Below are 6,030 nucleotides of genomic sequence, written 5' to 3'. Positions count from 1 at the left end.
TAAAGATAACCCTCTTATGTGAGGAAGAGATAAGAAGAGAAGAGACTAAAATCCATTATATGCCATTTTGGTCTTACCTACAAAAAATTTGACGCTGGAAGCTTATAAGCTGCTTGGAACAACTATTGCAATTTCTTAAAGTGTAACATAAAAAACCCTGAATATAGGACATGAGTTAACATTCATAATATTTAAATAATGTAAAACAATAAAATAGACTACTTTTAACGATTTATGGAATACTTTCAAAAGCAGAACAGTCTACGATGTGATCTATAGGATAATTTATCATGGAAATTACCGCACCGGGTATCAACATAATGAATATTCCAAGCAATGATACATTGGTATGTATTATTTGACAAGCAAACATAGCAAATCGAAACAAAATTATTTACTATCTAAAGCTACATACATTATATTCAATATGGTATTTCCCATGCATGATAATTTAATTTACACAATTTCTATCTATTTTTTTATCTTAAGTTTAATTACATTCTTGCATTCATAATGTATTTTTTGCCTTTCTTTGTAGAGGTTGTGCTTTATTCCACCCAATTTAATTACGAATAGATCCTAACTTAACACTGTGTTTACCAGAACGTCTACACGCATTTAAGTAATAGTTTAATGTCATAACAATTGGATAGTTTTTTTCGGGACAATTAATTACTACTAAGTAACAGATTTAAATAACTTTGGCATCACGGGAAAATGAATGTTAATGCATATAATTAACTAAGGGAAACGGGTGATAAGAACTAAGAAGTAATGTTAAATGCAATTATGTGCATCATAATTCTAACTCTCCGCTGATGAATGAATCATATATGTTAGTCAGTTAATTTTTTTTACTTGTAATCTTATGGCTGGATTGCAATACCACAAAAGTAAAGTAAGAACAATGTGAAATAAAGACAACTATTTACCCAGGCAGGCTTTCAAATATTAAAATCTCCCTATATTCTTTACAGACAAATTTATTTAAGGTAGCCAGTAATAGCTATGACTAAAAGCTTTGATATATTTAAGCCAAAATTTGACCATTTTAATGTTTGAAGATAATGTACATCCCTATGAGATTATTTTAATTTTAGGCTGTAAATCCTTCTGATTTTCAAAATTTATAAAGACAAGTAACTTTAAGGTAATGAAAACCGGGATTGTTGATCGTTAAGATTTAATTAGGAGGAATGGGATTAATTAGGAATGGACTAGGAAGGAGAACAGGTATAAATAAACTGAGTGAAAATGATAAAAGAATATAGGATGGTGAAAGTTCACCAACAAGTTTAATAACATTGAGTTTAAACATTTAAAACATATCTTACAAGATATGAAAACTAAATTCCCTTTTGAAAAGATTTTCATATGAAATAGAAATAGAAACGTCGAAATGAATATAAGGACAACATTTGATTGCACACTTTGAATTAAAAATCCACACACAATTATTACGACGTATTTCAATTTGAAAAGTCAATTTGTCTCGCGTGCTTAAAATATAAAATAATATATACAATTGTTTATAAAACACGACAATATCTCTCGTTATGTAGTTAGCCTATTATACGGAAGCGGGTAGGTAATATAGGAAACATTCCATTATGTTAACCGCCCATTGCGATTGTCTGGGGATTGTTAACCGTGGTATCAGCCTGGCTTGCATGTGTGACGCCGCGGATTACCATATTATCGCATGCGACCCGACAATCAATTTTTGCACCTCCAAGCATTTTTGCGAGACGTAAATTCTTTCTTGGAGAACATTTGGGATTGACTCACTGATGGTATGTTTATTGTATATGAAAACTAGATAACGTAAAATTTGTACCTAGGTGTATTGGTAAGTTTGGTGGTATTGGTGTATGGGTATGTATTATTTGATGTTCAAAAAGATCGGGTGATTGTTTTATACTTAATAACTATTGATTTATTAAGTTAATGGCGAGAAAAGTAAGACCAAATGTTTTAAACTGTAAAGTGTCTAATTTTATTGCTGGCGTTAGTATACCTGAAGTTTTCTTGACTCGTGTAATTATTTTAGTAGTGCGTTTTTATACTACTTAGAACTGATTATTTTTTTTTAGAGTGCAAATAGTTGGACAATTAGATAACACTTTTTGTAATACTAATTTAATTGTTTACTGACTAGAACTAGGTTCTAAATAGGATTGGATTCGAATAAAGTTTAGATGTAGGTCATGTTTATCTGAAATTATACCAACCTGGATTTTACACAGCAGGAGAATAAGTGGAATACTAAACCATTTCCCTTATTGGATTAATTTTTGACTAGGGTACCCGTTTGCAAATTGCACAGTACTAAACTGGTTTCTTATCATAATCTATAAAATGACACCTCAATCGTGAAAATCTGTAACGTAGGGTGGTTGTAAAAGGGAAGACCCTTGTTGTATTAAGTATATGCATTTGCCTTAAACCTTAAAAATATAGCTTTAAAAAATGTAAATTTATCATTATTTTGTTATTATAATTTTATGGGTTAGTGTGCAATACGGACATGAAACAAACACCAAAACAGACTTCATATTTAACAATTGAATTAAACGTTGTCTCGGTACTCAGGTATTATCCGGAGGCCACCCTAAACAGCGCGCTGCGGCGGTTATGTTAGGTTGGGTTATCATAAATATGATTGTAGGACGTTCCTCCAATTTATAAATCCATCCTCACTAAATATAACGATCTATATTACTACTGTCTTTACTGTGCTATTGTACCAAAGGGTCAAGAGCAAACTACAAAATATACACTAATTGTCTGGGTAACCGAGTGGTTAAAGTGATCGCCTAAAATCTGAAGGTCGCTGGCTCGACTCCAAGCGTTATAATTTCTGGAACTAGATGTCCAGGTATTGGTCCGTTTCCCTTTAAAAACATTACAAAATGCCATCGAAACACAAATAAAAACCATGATAAACCAATGATTAGTACCTATCTCAACAAACGTTCTATAAATGCCTCCAATAACACGATACTGTAAAAAGTTCATCCACATACCAACTGTAAAAACTTATTACTAAACAGAAAATAATTATTTGTTGCGTTTGTCATTACAGCCGAGATATCTCAAAGGTGCTGTAAAAGTTTCTTGTAAAGCAAGGTGGCCAATCTAGATGGGTCGAAGTGACTCAGCGTACATTGATTAGTGTTGCATGCAAGTGTATGCTAATGTCTGGTCTGATAGCGTGGACATTATTGTACCAACCCCTCCTCTGCACCTCCCTACATACCCTTGGACACCAACACTACATACACTACTATGTACAAGAATCATAGTCCTAGATTTATTTGATTGTATGGACATGACTGTTCCAACTGCCTCTTACTGTGACCCTTAGTCTTGCATTGGTTTTATGCTTATGTGGTTATTCCTGCAATGATGTTTATTCATGCACAATGGAATGGTGGGCCAAGTTGGAGTCTGCTGCTGCAGAAAAATGTCCGGCAGGAATTCAAGTACTTTGACACCTTCTTTAAGGTTGTCACTAAGAAGACAGCCCTCCAACTGAGATGCGCAAGCCACAGGTATAATCAGGGTCCCAACAAAAGTCGTCCAGATGGTACATAAAGAAGTACTGGATATGCAATCAGATCATATGTCAAAAATTCTCCCTCGGTAAGCCATTTGAGATAGTAAGTAGACCATCGGGGGAAAATAGGTAGGGGAAAGAGGCCTATCCCCATAAGCGATTTGGTTTGGGTCCGACTGGGTCGGGCGTTTTTTGGAACAGGATATAACCTTTTTCCAACCGGAGGTCACTGAGGTATGGTTTGTGTCAACGAGAATGTCAAAAACATAATTACAGACAAAAGAATACGTATCTACAGTCAAGCAACTTTAAAATCTCTCAAATCAAATAAGTTAAACTCAAACAAGAACGGTTCGGAAAGCATCTGCAACAAATAAGTATAACGGTACTCAACTATCATTAATTAGGAAGTCCACCTACCTTTCGACTGTGAGGAGGAAAGGATTGAAGTAAAAAAGGCATATCTTGACAACCTGAGGGAGTCACCTTCTTGAGGAGGAACTGATCGGTAGGATAGAGACATTATTCAGGTGGCTTGATATCGAAGTTGTTTGGATACATCATCTGTATTCAATCATCATCCGTTACATCAGTAACAGAGAATCCACTATCTCAGGAAAACTCGTTTTTCGCTAATTGAAAATGAACAAATTTTACACTCGCTCTTTGGGTTGCCAAGTACCAATGTTGGTTTTATAAAATGACAAGGCAAAACTAAACAACAGACTTTAACATGTGTTTATAAGAAGCTGTCCACAGTAAACTAGCAAATTACGAAACACAGTACAAAGGAAAACATTCAGTCATTGACTATCAAAGGTTATAGCCTAAACTAAATTGTTGTAAGAAAATATTATGATTAAGAGGATAATATACATTGAGAAATGTACATTGAGCCTTAAAAGAAGCCCGAGGGACGTCAAGAACGGGAATAGAAAAAAAGAAGACTTCTCCCTCCTGTTCTGTCACACATAAAGGACAACAATATACGACATACAACTTAGGCCTGCATTGAGATGTTATTTATTTAAGTTTGAGTTTAGTCCGTATTAAGTTCGAATTCAGCATCACATAGGTCTACCACGTCCATTTAAATCAGACAGAGGGGGATACAATTCCAGGAGGGTACAATTCCGGCCCCAAAAGGAAGGCTACACTGACACGGGGTACAATTCCAAATAAGAGTCAGTTCTAGATGAGGGGGGTACAATTCCCGGCCGTCCAGTTTTTATATGGTGATGAATTTAATCAAACTCGTGCATCTAATATCAAAGTTTTATGAGTACAATGCCGACCTGTACACTCTAATTTGGTTGTGAAATGAGAATTCATCATGACGTCACTAACCTGGTTGGGGTATAATTTCGCTACCCCTATTGTACGAGCCCCTCCTCACCCTACTACCTTGGACTCAAACTGTTATAACTCTGCACTGCTACTAACATGTATATGTATGAAACAGAGTACCGATACCTTTTAACAATCAACATGGAAACGAAATGTGCTAGGTAGTGGATCGTATTGTTTACATCAAGGTTAGTTAGCTGATTACTATAGCACCTTTAAATTACTGGAACGTGATATAAAAAAGGATTTAAAGGAATAAGTTAACCTGTAAAGCCGATATTTTTATTTAAGCATCAACAATTTACCTCATTATGTATTTTAAAGCCAACAATAATATGACATTCCGATATTAAACGAATACATGCTAACACTGACCTATATAAAACATTCGGTGATCTAGGACAACAGCGTTTTCAGACGTCTCTTATTGCAAACAATAAACTTCTACATGATCGCAACGGCTGTGTTCCACCCTTTCGTAATCGTTAAATACAATATAAGGATTTATTATACTTTAGCATAATAATATGAAATGCGTCTTTCTCAAATAGTTCAGAAACTAATGCGTACGGGAAAGTTATTCATACATCTGCACAAGTATTCGAATGTAATCAACCAAATGTAGGACAGCAGGATATGTTTATATTGTTATAAAAGATACCTAAAAGGCACAAACTAGAAAATAAACAAGGATGGGTTGTGAAAATATAATGTTTACCCATCGTCTGAATTGTTTACAAGTACGAAATATCTACACGTGTACGTAGACGGGTGAGCTACAAATTGTATAAGAGACTAAATGAAGACAACTCATAACGTTCCCTGGACTAGACTCCGGCTTTAGAAGAAATAATTAAATGTGCCTACAATACTAAATTATAATCCTACTTTACAGGTATATATTTTATTAAAAACTACACAGTACTTTAACTACTACACTCTATTATATCCCTAAAATATGATGGATGTGGTGCTTTATATTCACGACCTAATTAACGTAACGTTTAAGTGCAAATTACAATATTTTGTCATAAATACAACTTTTGGATGATTTTAAAACTTACTAACTGGTGCCTTGGACTAATAGATAGTCGAGTACCCTCCTGACGACCCTCCTGTTTTTA

The sequence above is a fragment of the Macrosteles quadrilineatus genome, unplaced genomic scaffold (genome assembly GCF_028750875.1).
Source record: "Macrosteles quadrilineatus isolate MER2022 unplaced genomic scaffold, UCM_ALF_1.0 Scaffold_4__1_contigs__length_99947679, whole genome shotgun sequence".
In the NCBI taxonomy this organism is placed as follows: Eukaryota; Metazoa; Arthropoda; class Insecta; order Hemiptera; family Cicadellidae; genus Macrosteles; species Macrosteles quadrilineatus.
The sequence above is the reverse complement of the archived record's forward strand: the minus strand, read 5'-3'. Positions refer to the sequence as shown.